Here is an 18,638-nt window from a genome sequence, read left to right as displayed (position 1 = left end):
GTGACCTTTATATGAAATTCGTAGTGTTTTTTTTTTGGTGACATCATACACAGATCAACCTGGGCCCAAACTGAGCAAAGCTTGTACTTTGGCTACTAGGCGACGATATATTTACATACATATGTAGATAACTTCATACTTATATACATAGAAAACATCTATGCTATTGCGATGGATGTGTGGCGTTACGCGATTAGATCGCATACGTAACGAACACATCCGTGGCAGCCTCGGAATTCGTGACGTAGCGGATAAGCTGCAGGAAAGTCGCCTCCGATGGTATGGCCATATAAGCCGCAGACCAGTACACTACGTCGGAAATAGATGCCTCAACCTCGCTGTCCAAGGCCCTAGATCACGCGGCCGCGGTAGGCCTAAGAAGCGTCGTGACAGCGGACACGGAAGAGAACAATCTCACATCTGAGGATGCCGAAGACCGGGCAAAGTGGAGAAGATTAAGTAGGAAAGCGGACCCTGGCGCTAGGCCGGAAAAACGCTAGGTTGAAGTAGAGATACATAGAAAACATCTATCAGGAACAAATATCTGTCATCTCACAAATAGATGCCCTTACCGGGATTCGAAGCCGAGACCATCGACTTCATAGGCAGGGTCACTACCCATTAGGCCAGAGGTCTAAATATGGTCTAGATATGGCAACATAATTAATTTTATAAATAGAAGAAAATACTCAGTCAAAAGACAAGAACATTGACACTATTGTACCTAAATATAGTGGGACCTAGATAATTCAAACCTCTATAAAATTTGTGTATTATACTCGTAGCACAAAGTAAATAGCGGCGGCGCGCGCCGGAGCAGAGTTCGCTCGGTACAGTGCCATTTTCGCCGCACGCACACAGACGTGACATTTACGCACACAGACGTTACATTTACAAGCGTTCTCGGGCACTCTCGGGCAGAGATTGGTCTGACTGTGCGCGCGTTGCTCACTTGACGTCCCCGCTACGTAGGTACCTACTGTCATGTACGTCAAAATGCAGTCTCTAATGAATGTAAACATGATAAGATGTATGTATGTCTGTAAACTTATATTACCTACTCCTTTTTAAAATTCGAAATTAATACAGAAGCAACCCTAGTGAGTCGGGTATGTTTAGGTATGTATTTTCAAGAACGGCAGGAACGGACCTTCTGTTTATTTTTTATTTTGTGATTATAGTCAGTTTTTAAACTTTTTATTATAATATTTCAATTAAATATATCTTCTAGTTACTGCATACTCCACTCGAAATCTGCATAACAGCAGTACTTATATATTATTGTTAACGGTTTTGGCAGGACTCGAACCTGATGCGGCCAGTTACGTCGGCAGCTGCAATGCGTCAGCATGTCTGCATTGTTGCCGACTGATGCTGAGGCTAACAATTTTTTTATTAAATATTAAATAATTATTATAGGGTCATTCTTACACAAATTGACTAAGTCCCACGGTAAGCCAAGAAGGCTTGTGTTGTGGGTACTCAGACAACGATATATATAATATACAAATACTTAAATACATAGAAAACATCCATGACTCAGGAACAAATATCTGTGCTCATCACACAAATCCCCTTACCGGGATTCGAACCCAGGACCAACGGCTTCATAGGGAAGCTCACTACCCACTAGGCCAGATCGGTCGTATTATTACATATCTAGGAGTCAAATGACCTGATGAATAGCCTGATGGTAAGTAATTACCATTGTCCATGGACACCTGCAACACCACAGAGGTTGTAAGTGCGTTGCCGTTAGGGTTCCGTACCTCAAAAGGAAAAAAACTGAACCTTTATAGGATCACTTTATTGTCTGTCTGTCAAGATCCTTTATCTCGGGATCGCGTGGAGATATCGAGTTGAAATTATAACCGTATATTTAGGTATACAGTGCCTTTAAGCTGTAAAAAAATCAAATATCTAAGTTAATGTAAAAATAAAGATACGGTCGTTTATGCCGCAAACGACGTATATTTCGACACTCTCAAGGGAATCAAAATTTATAGGGTACTTTCCGTTGACTTAGAACCAGGGATCGGAAACCGGTATTTTTTGTATGGGAACGAAAACGGTATTTTTTCGTTCTTTGTTAATTACTTCATTTCTAATTAGGCAATCTAATAATACGAAGTCGTTATCTGAAAACACAACTGAGTCCTACATTTAGAGTATAAAATAAACCGAAATATATGGTTATTTCGATGTTTTTGCAAAAAACCGGTTCCGAACCCTGCTTAGAACTATGGAATTTGGCAATTGATATCGACATATACTACAATTACAGGGAAAAATATAAAAACTACAAATTTGTAAAAAAAAACACGGCGAGTCCAACTCGCACCTGTCCGTTTTTCAATATAGTACGCTCTTTTATTGAATTTTATTTTTATCTTTGAAGGTCGTATCGGTCCGAAAATACCGCGGGCGATTTTTCATTACACAGTTCATTCCAAAATGGTATTTTTTTCACATTTTCCTTCATAAATAAATAAATTGTTTTGGAATGTTCAATTTGAGCTCTTTCACATGATACCCCACTTGACCTAGTCACTAGACTGAAATTTTGCCCCCTCTTCATATTGGGCATTTTCCATAGTTATTAAAAAAATACTTTCAATGTGTCTGGGTTTGCGTTGTTCATAACTATTCCAAATTTCAAATTGATAGCTGAAGTGGTTCTCGAGATATTTAGCGATGTGACAGACGGACGGACAGAGCCGCACCATAAGGGTTCCTTTTGTACCTTTTTGATGCGGAACCCTAAAAATGTACTAAAACTCGTCAGAAATAGCTATCATATAATGGTCCCGTCATCCTGACGCTCACTCCCCGTTCCCCGCGCAATAAGGTCATGCATACATACAAATTGGAACACATTGTCATATTTAAATTTTAGATTCAGTTAAAAATAGACTTTTGAGCAGTAGTCGTCGTTAAAACGACAATTTAATAGCAACGGGCGCGGATAGTCGTTAGTGTCGTTACCCGCTTCCGGCAGCCATTGCAGTTTGTCGGCCATCGCGCGGAAATACAAAACTCTTATCGTTTTTATAATTCATTTTGAAGTTGTAAAATGTGGCAGTTATTTTTTATGTAATTGGAAGGCAAGATCGAAGGTAGAAGAGGAAGACCAAGAACAAGCTACACGCAGCAACTAAAAGGAAAAGCAAATGTCGTATCTTACAGGGATCTAAAGAACTTGGCCGAGGACCGCGAAAACTGGCGTCTACTCCACCGACAAGAGCCATGCTCTTAAATGAAGGTGATGAATAGGAGGCCAACGAGTAGATTTATCGCCTGATGGTAAGCAATTACTGTCCCCATGGACACCTGAAACACCAGAGGGTATGCAAGTCAGTCGCCGGCTTCAAAATCGGAGTACGATCTTTTGTTATAATTTAAGTCACATATATTTGTCGTACCATATGGAGGCGATCAGTTGAGGAGGCTGGCTCAACTGGGAAGAGCTGGAAGTAGCCGCCCAGGATCGCGCCAAATGGAAAATTCTTCTGCGAGCCCTATGTCCCTAATGAGGGATAACAGGATTACATCATGATCATCATCATATTTGTCCACCAGATACTTTCATTTCCTAATTATATTATCTTCCAGTACTTATTGAGAGTGTGGAGATTAGAGAGAAATGAAATGATACTAAAATTAGATCATAATGAATAAATGTTATTTAATCTTATTATAATCACTTAGCAAAATTCAAAATTTCTCAAATTTATTCTGCAAGTAGGCCTCAAGGGCTCTTTTACAAGTCAGTACAACATTATAGTAACATCATATAGTGACAAAAAATACATAACAACATTTATAAATACAACAGCCAATACCTGGGTAAACATTACATTATAATAATCTCAAAATAAATAATTACTACAATACAATAGAGATGTATAGTCTCTATGGATAAAAATACATTAAATCTGGAGATGTAAAAGGTCCCCAATGTCAGAGTACTAATACTAATAAGATTTGGAGGTGTAAAGTCTCTCCAAGCAACCGGGTATCATCATCTTCCTCGCGTTGTCCTGGCTTTTTGCCACGGCTCATGGGAGCCTGGGGTCTGCTTGGTAACTAATCCCAAGAATTGTCGTAGGCATAAATTGTATGACAACTATACACATAAACGCAAGATGGCTATTTCCTTGATCTTCCATACATTTAGGACAGACTTATATAATGTGACGTCACATCACATTATCATTTTGTTAAAGGCGTTTCAATCGTCGAGTGCGAGCATCAGACTCTCATTTCTGAGCTTTGTGTTGCTTAAATGCCATGAGTCCTATATAGACATTTGATCCTCAGGACAATCAAGATCGTTTGACATTGTTTACTTACAAAAAACTGTCAAGTAGCCAATTGTACACAGACTTAAATTAAGCTATGCACAAAAACTTAATGCTATGTTAACTTTCCAATTAGATAATAAACATTGTATTGGAGATCGATTCTTCGCGCCTACATTTTGGCACCTATATCACTGAAATCTCGAACACCCCAGAAACAACGTCACCGAAGCCATGACCTAGTGAAGCTGGAAACTGGGCCTGTTTCGTAAATAGGGATAACAGTCGCCCCCGGCTTCCATTCCGGACAATAAAACAAACAGCTGAATTTTAATGGTGAAATGTTTTTCGTAGCTCCATTCAAACATATTTTGTTTGTAATAAAATTTAAATTCTAAGGCCATGTAAACAGGCTTCGTAGTTGTTTGGTTACGTGTGAAGATTGGGATATTATGTAATTATGATTCTCCAGGTTGTACGTTTTTTGGCAAATACACCGCCTTTTGGAATCAACACTTAGCGACCCTATTATTTGAGGAGACCTAAGGAATCAAAATTATATTTCGTTTTAGCATTCAAAAGCAAACAGACATGGGGATATTTATCAAGTACTTATAACCATTTATTCGCTTGCCACAATACACACATATAAACAAAAAATAATAAAAACAATAGCAACACCTAAATGAAAATAAAATTAAGAACAAAAAGCAAAAAAAAAAGGTAGGTTTGCTGCATTGCAACAAAACAAAAGGGTTCTGGCTCAGTAATACGCCCCATTCTTTGGGTGAGGCACTGATAATTCTGCTAGAACCCAGATCACGAACAGATTATCGATGTACCAAAAATACAAATTTAATATACTAAAATAATTATTAGCTTGCCTTTTAAATAATAATAAGTGTCGTACTATGTACGAGTATGTATGGTATTATGGAGCAGAAAACGGTGTATAATAAGATAAGATACAATGAATAAGATAATATCTACAAAAATTGTACAGCAACACGTCACTGACTCACAGCCCGAAGCCATAAAAGTCCATTCCGCTCGATATCCACTATACCGATCAATCAATTTAATCCTTAGCAATCAGATCACAGTTAATTCTTCACCGACTCAACCCGGATTTAGAGCCGGATATGCCGGATATATGCCGGATTCTGAGTGCTATAAAATGGAAGTGTTTAAGAGGTAATATGAGCTGAGCTTGCTGCAAATATTTTCATTTCAGCGTCACACGAACCTAGGAGACGATTTTTTAATTTCGAGCGCTCGATTTCGTCGCTCGAAAATCTGTTGAAAACAGCGAATTGATATTTTTGAAATACGAGCGATAGAAATTGGGAATCTCGTTGACCACTCGTTTTAATTATATTAGTAAGTAGATTTTAAATGCCTAGTAGCGGAGATATATTGAAGGGAGCAGATTCAAAAATCTACCCTCCAGCCGCCATACAATTGAAATTAGGTACATTCTCATTTTCAAAAGAAAATCTAAAAATAATAAGAAATTTGTTATTAATGAATATTCAAGTAATGTTATATTTACGTCTGGTAAGTACTAGTTAGTTAGTTTTGCTGGGCGTTCGTCAAATAGACAACCATGGTGCCTATTTTGCGTGAAACGAGGTAGCGCTACTCTAACCAACCCACGAAACCTAGCAAGTTTTTTAGGTTGCTAACTGCCTCCTTTAGTGCGCACGGAGTCCCTCGGTATTTGCTCCTGTATACTTCTACCTGTTTGCAGTCTAGAAGAATGTGTTTTGTTGTTTCTTCTTCTTCTATGCACGCTCTGCACATGGTGTTGTCAGTTTTATCCATATTATGTAGGTGTTTGTTTAGTGTGTTATGTTATTATATATACTAGTTTTCGTTGCTAGAAATTGTAATATAAAGAAATTAGAGCGAAAAGTTTTTCATATACAACTTCTACCTACCCGCTCCATTTTCTTTGAATAACATTGTTTTATTATTCGTCATAATTTCATAGAAATTTGACGATTAAAATAACACTTGCAGTCTGGCCTATCAAAATCGCTGCATTCTTATCTTGGTCTAACTTTACCAGACAATTATGTTACATAAATTCCGGTTATGGCTCATCTACACGATGGCCCAGCGCTGGACTAGGGACATGGCCATGCGATGGTTGAGAGCACGCACTATATAATGGGCCACGTGTTGATGCGTACGCACCATCGCTAGCTCATTATATGTGGACGAAAAACCTTTGATATGTGGACGAAAAACCCGCGCTCTGGCCATTCCATCACCATCTAGCCGTGCCATAAGCCACCCGACACCACTACCGTCTCTACACGCTGGCCCATCCTAGTGGGCCAGTATAATGGCCCATCGTGTAGCGGAGCCATAAATTGTTAGGAAAAATTATCGGAAATTAAATAAGACGCAATACAGATCCGTAAATTGTATGTTTTTTCAAGTCAATTACAACTGAATTTTATCACCCAAATTACTAGGAACCACATAAAGAGCCAGTCCAAATTTTGTAGGTAATGTTCTTGACATGAAATAGAAATGATCTCACGTTCTTGCAGAACTCGTCTGAATATTTCGCTAACAAAGTTGGCTACGACTCAATGCAGAGGATTTTAGTTCTGCAAATTTTGACCAAATGTAAAAGACGTTAGGGTTTGGCTGTGGTCCAGCGTATGGCGATAGCGTTTATTGACTCATTTGGTGTTATCGAACGCTATGGGTTGTTTTATAAATGGACACTGTGGGGATAGTTAAGATATTCATAACGATACGTTTTTAACAGCTTATTCATAAAATTTAGTAAACCCATCACATCATCACGTCAATTTCTTAGTTTTACAAGCTTTTATTAAACTTGCCTTGTTTTTATAATATTCTTTTTGGTTAAGTCTTGCTTTTTCCATTTAGATATACAAATATTTTTCCTTAGAACTACGACGTTCAAATAATAGTACTCGTAACACCTGACCAAATAAATTTGAGTTAATTTTGGAGTATACGAGTAGTTAGGAGCCTTTGGTCTTATATGGGACGCTTCTTCTTGAAGTTTTGAAGGTCGTATTGTCAAATATCAAATATCAAACATTTATTCAGCAAATAGGCCACAGGGGCACTTTTACATGTCCATTTTTACAAACAATAAATTAAAAAAAAAAAAAAAAACAATTACAAATATCGAATCTATGAAATAATAAATACTTTATTAGAGATGTATACTGTCTCTAAATGTCAAATTACACAAAAAAAAACTATGATAAAAAAATAAAACCATAAAATACTAAAATTCTTTAGAGATGTATAAGTCTCTAAGTGTCAGAGATAAAATATAAAAAATAAAAAATAAATATAAAAAATAAAAAATTGGTCCGGAAATGTCGCTGTTGACAGTTGAATCCACAAGGAAGTTTCTGGATTAATGCATATTTTGTTTCTTTCTAGCAAACAAAAATGACATATTGTCTGAAAGAGACTGGTCTAAGACAGTTATGAATAACACCATAAGTCGAAATACATGACAAACATTAAAAGAAAGTATGCGTTGGCCGAAAATTGATCTCGGATCAACTAACTACTTGGAAGGCAACTATGTTGACCATTACACATTACACCACAAACGCAACGCATCTATTTGATTTTTTTTTATACTACGTCGCTGGAAGACAAGCATACGGCCCGCCTGATGGTAAGCAGTCTCCGTAGCCTATATACGCCTGCAACTCCAGAGGAGTTACATGTGCGTTGCCGACCCTAAACCCTCGTTGAGCTCTGGCAACCTTACTCACCGGCAGGAACACAACACTATGAGTAGGGTCTAGTGTTATTTGTTATTCAAGATAGTACGACATTGTGTATAATCATTCATTTACACATATTAAGATACACATTTATTTCATTTAAATCTTAAGTGATTAAATTTAAATGCCTGGAAAATAAAATTAGGCAAATGATATGAAAAATATATGCGTTGGCCGAGAATCGAACTCGGATCAACTGCTTGGAAGGTAACTATGCTGACCATTACACCACCAACGCATCTGTTATGTCACCCCAATATTTTCTTTAAAATACAGCAAATACTTTTAATTAAAGTAAGCTGAATAAATATAACGTACCTATTAAAATATTCCTTTACATTCGAAACGTTTAGCAGATGCGTTGGTGGTGTAATGGTCAGCATAGTTGCCTTCCAAGCAGTTGATCCGAGTTCGATTCTCGGCCAACGCATTTTTTTTAATTTCGAAGGTAAATTTAAGTAACAGGTATTTAAATTAAAGTTAATAACTATAATTATAAATGGAATGCACATTTATGTAGATTGAAATAAAGAAGATTTAATTTGCTCTGTATTAGTAATTCATTAATTAATAGGATTAAATAGATGCGTTGTGTGGGGTATTAATAGGGATTTCACAACATTTCAGTAAATCAATGTAAATATCAGGCTCATTAAACTAAATGAACTGTCATAAGTCACAATATGAAACGGCCGGTGTACATGACAGCTGATAGATGCCCGCCGTTCTGACAACTCTGCAGAATTTGCCTTGGAAGTCGAAACTTTGCAAGATTACAAATTTCGAGTTTGAAGGTCAAAGTTCATTGATCATTAATTAAACATCATCGCTGCTTGAACAAGGTGATATAAATAGAATTAATTTTGTAATTCAATTTAAAGTCGGCGATTGTCAGACAAAATTTTACCGTTGTGGCTTTTATTAATTAAATACTTACTGGAGCTGTTAGGAGCTATTTCTAGCAGACTTTAAAACAACGAAGAGGTTATTAATTCGGCCGTTATTTTTAGATGTTTGTTACCGCAGAACTGATATATTTGAAGAAAATAGTTACGTACACCACAGCCCACACTACTGGTCAATAACGATAAAAGATAATGTTAGGGATTTATTATTATTCAAGTAGTCATATTACTATGCGTTTATGAACGTCAAATAAAGCTACACCGGCTCTAACCCTACACCTCTGACCCGAGATTTAAGTCCCTCCTACATTTTAGGACGGTATCCAAATATGGGACCGGCAAGAAACTCGGCGGGACATATTTTTGCAAAACATTACATCTTATGATTAACATGCATTAAATTAAAAAATACAATTTAAATTATTATAGAGTTCATGAAATAAAATAAAGTAGGTAATGATACCCCGCGAAGGAACTCATGGACAGCTTATTCTTTCTTTTTTATTGAAACTCATCAAGGTAGCCATTCGGTTTGACGGTGTTTAGACGTTTTTAAAATTTGGCTGGGAACTGACTACAAATATACAAGTTGCTCAGTTGCTCCCGCATAAAAAGTAGACAATATTTTATTTTATCCTTTTAGAAGCCGGTTTTTAGGGTTCCGTAGCCAAATGGCATAAAACGGAACCCTTATAGTTTCGCCATGTCCGTCTGTCTGTCTGTCTGTCTGTCCGAGGCTTTGCTCCGTGGTCGTTAGTGCTAGAAAGCTGAAATTTGGCATGGATATATGAATCAATAAAGCCGACAAAGTCGTACAATAAAATCTAAAAATTAAATTTTTTTTAGGGTACCTCCCCTACACTTAAAGTGGGCGTGAAATTTTTTTTTCGCTTCAACCCTAGAGTGTGGGGTATCGTTGGAAAGGTCTTTCAAAACTAATAGGGGTTTTCAAGAAACATTTTTTGATAAAGTGAATATATTCGGAGATAATCGCTCCGAAAAAAAAAATATGTGTCCCCCCCCCTCTAACTTTTGAACCATAGGTCCAAAAAATATGAAAAAAATCGTGGAAGTAGAGCTTAAGAAAGACAATAAATGAAAACTATAGCGGACATGATCAGTTTAGCTGTTTTTGAGTTATCGCAAAAAGTTTTCCCTTCATAGTAAAAAGACTTATTTTAATTAGGTACTGATTATGCAAATTTGCCTATTTGTTTAACTCAGGTGAAAGGTCCCGTTTCATCCCTTGGTTAACAATTTACTATACTTTAAGCTCCAGTTTAGCTTATTGTGACGGAAGAGTAACTACGGAACCCTACACTGAGCGTGGCCTGACATGCTCTTGGCCGGTTATTCTTTGTTAAATTTAATTCGAGTATAGTTTATTATGGTGCATATTTACACTAAAAATTAACAACATCGTCACATTCCAAACCACAACAAAGCTTAAATTGAAATAGATGTTATAAGTATACGAATGATCTAGTGATGGACCCCATAGTCCTAGGCCTTGATCACTTTTTGTCGTATAAGTATGACATACGTTTTAGTTAATAATCTAATATTTATTAATTGTGTAGTCACACAAAAACACAAATAAAATGAACGTTATTAGATATGTCTCATTTAAAATCACTTGAATGACAACTCTGCCAGGCAACAAAAGGAAACAGCTCAACATCTAATTACTTTGCCACTCTTGTGGACAAAATGCAATTATTTCATCGGTTTTTAAAGAATAAAGAGATCCTATACAAGCAAGTGTGGTAAAAATAACTTATTTCAGCCTAAGGACAAAGTAAGGATAGCTTAATTTTCTTCAACATCTACATTCTACATCGTTTACCAATTTACCTTGCATTACCGGTGGATTTGCGAAGTTCGAGAAAACGAGCTGGTGCTCGTTTTCTCGAACTTCGCAAATCCACCACCTGGTGCCACCTGGTGGTGGCGCTGGAAAATGTCTCCCACATCGTGAGCTCAGTTTATGTGCTCAGAGATTATGGTATAAAGTCTTCTGCGAATTTAAAATTTATATTACCTTATGCTGGATATTTTTGGGGAAGAAGACTGTACGGTGTATACGAAGGTAGCTTAATGAAATTGCGAGTTAGTGTTTGAAAATTCTGTTTCTTCAAGGTATACAGTTATTAAATACAGTAGAATCGGTAATACAATCACATTTAATACAATATCTTGCGTAATAATCGTACGCTATTTTACACTGGCCCCTGCAACTTGTTTTCTTACATTATTTTTTTATGCCCGGATTTCTGTATTTTGACATGACATACCTATTTCTTGAGATTATTATTCTCGTTATTAATAACAATTTCGTTTTTAATATTATTATCTTTTGTTATTGTACAGTATTGACTTTGTTATTTTTCTTGTATAGCGTTTTTGACTTTACCTCATATTCTTTCATCTTTTTATTACTATCTGATGTTTTATTGTTTATGTCTTTTTGAAGATCATAATATGTATGTATTCATGAACAAATGGACATAGCTTAGCAACTTATAACTGTAATGAAATAAATAAAACTAAACTAAACTAATGTTGCGCCGCATCGCTGTAGCAGCAATGCCGTTGCAGTCTGAACCCGAACGGTGCCTTAAATAAGAAGCACAAACTTGCTCTTGCAGACCGGATACAATTTCCCAATCGTTAGTCGATTCTAAAATGTCTTAAATTAAATTGTCCAAGCCTTGACACGGGTCTCCTCATTTTATATTTTCACAGCTGAACAAATAATCTTGGGAGGTAATGAATTATTTCAGCATTGAGATAATTTGAGGATTTAGACAGATGCGTTGGTGGTGTAATGGTCAGCATAGTTGCCTTCCAAGCAGTTGATCCGAGTTCGATTCTCGGCCAACGCATGTCTTTTTCATGTTTTACATTTTAATTAACATGTATTCAAAGTTAATTCTTCTTCTTCTTCAGGTACCATATCCTCTACGGATGTCGGCTACCACAGTCCGGAACTCTTCTCTATTTGCAGTCTTTCTGCCCAGCGTGGCAGCGTCCATTCCCGTCCAGCTCCTAAGGTTATCCATCCATGTAGTTTTTCTTTTCCCTCTGCCTCTTTTCCCTTAAAGTTAATTACATTTGGCATTTAAAGAATATCAACTTACATTATGACGTATTTAATTCCAAGCAGTTGATCCGAGTTCGATTCTCGGCCAACGCATATATTTTTACCTGACTTCGGGTGAAAACCTTATAATCTATCTAGATATTCTGCCTTAAAATACTACTACTACTTAATGGCGCAGCGACCCAAAATGAGTCTTGGCCTCCGACACGAGTACACGCCAGTTGTCTCGATCCTGTGCCATCTCCCGCCAGTTATCGGCCTGGAGATCGCACAAGTCCGCTTCAACAGCATCGCCCCAGCGATATCTGGGACGTCCGATAGGCCTCCGCCCTACCGGGCGTCCCAGGTATGCCCTTTTAGCGCCGCGATCCTCCTTAAAATCCGTAACATTTATTTACCGTGGCCACTTGGTTTTGCAGCTCCTGTGATTTGTCTCCATCGATCTCCATGTCCCGCCCTCACCGCTTGATGGAGTTTGCCTGAGGTGGCCTTCTTAACTTTATTTAATATTAAGGATTAATATTTAGGTCATCGGCTTAATATATCTTAATATTTATTTATTTAATCTTTATTGCACAATACATGAAGGGACAAATGGCGGACTTAATGCCTTAAGGCATTCTGTACCAGTCAACCAATGAGTATAACCAGAAAGATTAAGTAGGTGCAGTGTCTTTTAAAGTAAATTAATTTGTAATCAAGATTATATATGAATATAGACCATATATTGATAAACTTACTCATATACTTAATACAAATAAACATACGTATATTGATAATATAATAATAATTCAGCCTATATACGTCCCACTGCTGGGCACAGGCCTCCTCTCATGCTCGAGTGGGCTCGGGCTATATATTGATACATATATAATTATACCAATGTGAATCATTAAATTGATGAAAAAGAAAGTTTGTCAAGGAAATACTTGCTTGAATATGAATTTGATCTGCGCTTGTCTGATAGAGTGGGAGAACGTTCCAAAGTCGGATTGCCTGGACAGTGAAAGAATTGGACATGAAACCCGTTCGGTGTTGGGGGACAATGAGCTTAAGACTACGGGAAGACCGAAGAATTGTGCCTGGACGTGGGGTAACAAATTTAAATTTCGAACGGAGATAATCTGGGATGGACGGGTCAAACAAGATTGAGTAGAGATTACATAGAAAACTAAGGGACCTCTCGAATAGGGAGCCAATTAAGAAAGAGGATATATGGTCATACTTACAAAGTCCGAAGTAGTCCGAAAACGAACCTAATGCACAAGAAGAGTGAAAATTTAATGCATGCTTTAAATTAAAAATATTCGTTCATAATGTTTTTTTTTTCAAAGTATCAGGCATAAAAATCTCAAAATCGACGGTGCCTACTTCTGGCTCCGTGGGTTCAGGTTTTTCTCTCATTCTCACTGAGTGTAAGCATGAGCAGGACGGCTGTGTGTGCCCGGGATCGCAGATATCATGTTATTACATTTAATTTTTTTGTAAGATTTGGCAAAAAAGTAATTGATCAAAAATAAAATTGCTCATTTTTAGAAGTGATTTTCATATGTTTTGCATTTGTTCCTGTAAATATGGTTACAAATTTTTAAGTTGCGTTTTGGACTTATGTTCGTGATTATGCTACCAATGAAAGTCAAGAAATTAGGTTTAGAATCGATAAAATTGCAGAAAGGCCTAAAATTTGCTACATTTTTTGGCAACCGTATTGTAATCTTTAAAGCGCTACGATTTTTCAAAAACTGCTGTCTGAACCTACTTCATCTTAAATATACGCACATCGAAGCCTCCTTTCAAATGATGATCTCATTATTCTAAGCGTGATTTATCAAACGAAATAATTCATCAAGTCCGCAACAAACCGCTCAATCGTCAGCCGCTTATTAAAGCATCCAATTCTCGCGGGCAAATAACGATATTATGGAACAATGGAGGATGGAACAGTAATTGCGTTTGATGCTTCAATCCAGTGTCGCCAGCTCTGATTTTCAAAATTTGCTAGACGACCAAAGTTGCATTAACGACTCGCATTAAATACATATTAAAATACATACTTATAGTTCGTTTTTTTGCATTTGAAAGAAGGTAAGCGTTTTGGACGTGACTTTTTATTGAAAAACACTTTTGAAAAATAAGTTACGGCAAATATGTGAAAGAAGCATGGCGGTCTTTGGTGTCGGAGGCCAAGATCCACATCGGGTCGCTGCGCCACAGCAGTAAGTAAGTAAGTATAAGGCCGGCGCCCCACTGCTGCGCACGCTACATCCACGGCCCACGTTTTAATACAAACCGTGGGCAAGCCCACGAAATTTTGTATAGGAACGTGGGTCGTGTACATAGCGTGCGCTGCAGTGGGGCGCCGGCCTAAAACTGGAATGGAAAAAAGTATCTGAAAGTGAATTTTGGGTTTTGATGTCTGGACGGCTATTGTGAGACGTCAAAAGTCTAAAAGCTACAAATTCGCTGTAAATTAATTTTACCGATATCGACTTTGCTTCAAATGCCATGCTATTACCTGAACATGGCGTTTGGAACATGCTGTCTGTCCAATACATTTCGCAGGCAAATAACGATGTTAGGGAACAATGGAGCATTGGCGTGAGAATGGAACAGGCATTTGAATGCTTCCAGTGTTGCCAGATTTAATTTCCATTTACTGGCATTCCACAAAAAGGCCTAATTTGTCTGGGGCGTGACGCATATTGCCTATGGCCTTAACAACCTGCAGAAATATGAATTATATATTATATACCGTTATAACAGTACATAACTGATATCCTGGTGGCCTAGCGGGGAGAGCATGCGACTTGCATGAGGTCACGGGTTCAAATCCCGGCTCGTACCAATGAGTTTTTCGGAACATTTAAGCACACCAAAATTCTAAGCACAACACTTAAGCAGCACACCAAAATTCCTTTCAACACTGCATATACTAACAAAAGGCGCAAAGATATTATATGTATACAAACCGTACAAAGAAAACACGTATTTTCTTCTAGATTTTTTGTCTTTTTGGGCCCTTATTTGTACAACAGGTTAAATTCAAAATTAGACTTATACCCTCTTAGCTATGTTGGTTGTAAGAATATTCTACGACGCGCCCTTCAAAAAATGACATACGATGATACAGAGAACTTACTAATAGTCGTAAAATGATTTCTTACTGTACTTTGATATAGAATACTTAAATAAGTTATTTTGTTAAGGTTATCACCCTACCAGATTTTTATTGTGTACTATTTATAATTATAATTAAGTGAATAATTACAAATTAATTAATATGGTCCTATTCTGCCTGAAACACAGGAACTCCTAGTTCAGGCATTTGTAAACTTTTCCTTATCCTTAATCCTTAGTCTTTAAGTGCTAACACTGTACTTATACTGTTTTCAATAAAATTATTTGTATTATTTGTATTTGTATTATTTACGGTGAAGGAAAACATTGTGAGGCGCTTTAGTAAGAACTAGTGCCTTCACCAATTCTTGGGATTAGTTGCCAAGCAGACCCCAGGCTCCCATGAGCTGTGGCAAAATTCCGGGACAATACGAGGAAGATCATGATGTAACAGTACATAACTTATCAAACGGTATCATGCTAAATGTAGGCTTCTTAGCTTTATCAGAAGTGTTGAAAAATGCCATCTCGTACCCGACACGTTTCCGGAATGCCCCTGCTAGACAGATCTACAAAAGGTTGTTTCGTGTATGGAGAAAATTGTACTGGTTACTAAAATGAATGGAAAAAAGTTCATAAATTGTTGATGCAAGATAATAAGATAATTAACGACTGGTTTGCCCTAGTGGGTAGTGACCCTACCCACGAAGCTGATGGTCCCGGGTTCAAATCCTGGTAAGGGCATTTATTCGTGTGATGAGCATGGATATATGTTCCTGAGTCATGGGTGTTTTCTATGTATTTAAGTATTTATAAATATTTATATATTATATATATCGTTGTCTAAGTACCCTCAACACAAGCCTTATTGAACTTACTGTGGGACTTAGTCAATTTGTGTAATAAAATAATGTCCTATAATATTTATTTATTTATAATAAATTTATCAATTTTTATTTGAAATTTCGTCATGTTGGTAAACTCAACGAATCTGTTTAACTTAATATAGAAGAAGTGACAATGATCACGACTTAATGTAATACCTGTTACTTTAAAGTGAATAATGTGAAAAAGATAGGCGAATCGCGAATATAACAGAATCGACTCAACTGCTCAACTGCTGTGCTGCTGCTGGGTCTACTGCTTGAAAGGCAACTACGCTGACCATTTTCCATGTTAGTTTATTCATGGCCTTGATTATAACGTGTAAAAAAATAATTTAAAAACTATAATTTTGCGTTAGTAGTTTGCATTGCTTCATTGGCCATTAAAATACCTTAACCTGGTGCAGTAAGGGTTTACCAGGATGAGGTATTTTATCCTAAAGTATTCCTAGTAGTCCTAGGTATTATGCTAAAGGATAATTAGTTAAAAATAATTGTGTATTGACACAGTTCACTCTTCTTCTTCTTTTCTTTCTGAGTGATCAATTGATCATGTATAGTATAGTAAGTAAACCTTTTTACGAATAGTGGATCAGCGTGAGTTTAAGAAGAGAAAGTTTCTATAAATTACAAATAGTTAAAAATATTTTTAAATGAAAAAAAGGTCGAAACCTTGACACGGGTCTGAAACTCTTTATTATAATTTCTCAGCTGAACAAATAATCTGCGGAATGAAATTAATTATTTTGGCAATGATAAAATTGGAAGGCTAAATTAGATGCGTTGGTGGTGTAATGGTCAGCATAGTTGCCTTCCAAGCAGTTGATCCGAGTTCGATTCTCGGCCAACGCATGTCTTTTTAACTAAGGTACCTGGGTCGAATATGGCCAGCCGAAAAATATGGCCACACCCCTACACGTCCAGAACTATGGCGTCATCTATAACTTTGTTTATACGCGTTAAAACGTCCATGTGTGAGTAATGCTTAGGTGTCGCCGCCATCTTCCCCGCAGCCCCGCAAGTCCCGCAATGATAGTCGAAGTGAAACCACGTGTCACGGATACAAATATTCACTCGTAAGTTTCTATGATATTTTTGCTTTTATTGACTTTTACTTAAAAAATATTATATTTAAGTCATTAGTAATCGTATATTATATGTGTATGTTTATTTTTATGCTTACCTTTGTATATTTTTCGTTTTGATTTTTTAAGTAAAATACAAGTATGACCGAAAATATGGCCACTTATTGGCCATATTTTCGGCACCTACTGGCCGTATTAACCTTATGCGTTTTTGACTTTCGGCATTTGCTGGCCATATTAACCGTAGATCTTTTTCCTTTCAGAATATGGCTCCACGATAGGTTTCAAAACAGATCCGAGGAAATTGGGCAGAGTCTGATATGATATCAGCAGTAGCAGCTGTTAAAAGTGGTTTTATCTGCGGCGAGCACTTGGACGATATCTTATAGAGAAAAAGTAAAATAAATCCAAGGAAGGTAGAAGGGAAGAAAATCACTTGTTAATAATCATGAAGGAAAGGAGCTGTAATTTCGTATCGTACGGCTGAGCGATGTTGGTTATGCATTGACATCACATGTGCTTCGTATGTGCGTCCAGAAGTATTTCTAGGGGAAAAATATGGTACAGGCTAGATAAGACGTCTTATTTGGCAGAGATTGGCTGAGGGCTTTTTTGAATCAGCACACACATACAAGTACATACTACACAAGAGAATCCGTAAAAGAAAAACCCAAAACTTGAATCCAGCTAGAGCTCAAAAACTTAACAAAACTGTGGTTTCAGACTATTTTACGAAATTGAAAAACCTGCTGGAAGATGACGAGCTAGTGCATAAACCAGAAAGAATTTATAACATAGATGAAAAGGGTTGTTACAAGTTTTTTTTTTGTCCGGAGTTATTTTTTTTGTTTCTTTATTTGATATAAAAGAACTTGTTTGAATAAATTCATTTTATTTATAGCACTAAATTCCCTTACAAATAGAAATTCCCTCCGTATCCAGTTCATACCGTTAATACGGCCATCACCTGGCCATATTCACATACACTGTCGGAAATATGGCCATTTTCCCAACTTTAAAAAAAAATACTTAAATTCTAACCTATCCGTACCTAGGCTTTTTCGTGCCTGCGATAAAGTACATAAATAAATACACTATCAAATAAATTAGGACTTGTAACTTCTACTGTTACACAGTGCGATATATATAGTGTCAAACCTTAACGTGGCCATATTCGACCCAGGTACCTTAACTAATATCGAAAATGAATTACATTTGGCATTTAAAGAAAATAAAATAAATTATGACGTATTTAAATATGTAAATTGTTCCTAATAATTCTGTACTGACAAAAAGTTTGTCAGAATCATTCCCCCTTATTTATAAAAAAATAGCAACCTCTTACAAACCTGTGTTAATTGTTTGTCTTTTTCTAACAAACAGAAATGTAGAAATGATTGATAGGGACAAACGATTACCAACGATTTATTTTTGATCAACGTTTAT

At 36.8% G+C, this 18,638-nt stretch overlaps 1 protein-coding gene and 4 non-coding genes across 5 annotated transcripts in view; 3 read left to right on the top strand and 2 right to left on the bottom strand.

The window, feature by feature from the left end:
- LOC133516569 (facilitated trehalose transporter Tret1-like) overlaps positions 1-18,638 on the bottom strand; it is a 77,637-nt gene that overhangs the window by 54,555 nt on the left and 4,444 nt on the right. The gene's annotated exons all lie outside the window — the stretch shown is intronic.
- Trnag-ucc (transfer RNA glycine (anticodon UCC)) lies at positions 8,265-8,336 on the bottom strand. The gene has a single exon. It is a non-coding gene; the product is annotated as a tRNA-Gly (tRNA).
- On the top strand, positions 8,457-8,528 carry Trnag-ucc (transfer RNA glycine (anticodon UCC)). The gene has a single exon. It is a non-coding gene; the product is annotated as a tRNA-Gly (tRNA).
- Trnag-ucc (transfer RNA glycine (anticodon UCC)) lies at positions 11,817-11,888 on the top strand. Its single transcript has one exon. It is a non-coding gene; the product is annotated as a tRNA-Gly (tRNA).
- Trnag-ucc (transfer RNA glycine (anticodon UCC)) lies at positions 16,888-16,959 on the top strand. Its single transcript has one exon. It is a non-coding gene; the product is annotated as a tRNA-Gly (tRNA).

Source organism: Cydia pomonella, chromosome 3 (genome assembly GCF_033807575.1).
Source record: "Cydia pomonella isolate Wapato2018A chromosome 3, ilCydPomo1, whole genome shotgun sequence".
Taxonomy (NCBI): domain Eukaryota; kingdom Metazoa; phylum Arthropoda; class Insecta; order Lepidoptera; family Tortricidae; genus Cydia; species Cydia pomonella.
Note: the sequence above shows the minus strand (reverse complement) of the source record. Positions and strands in the feature narration are given on the sequence as shown.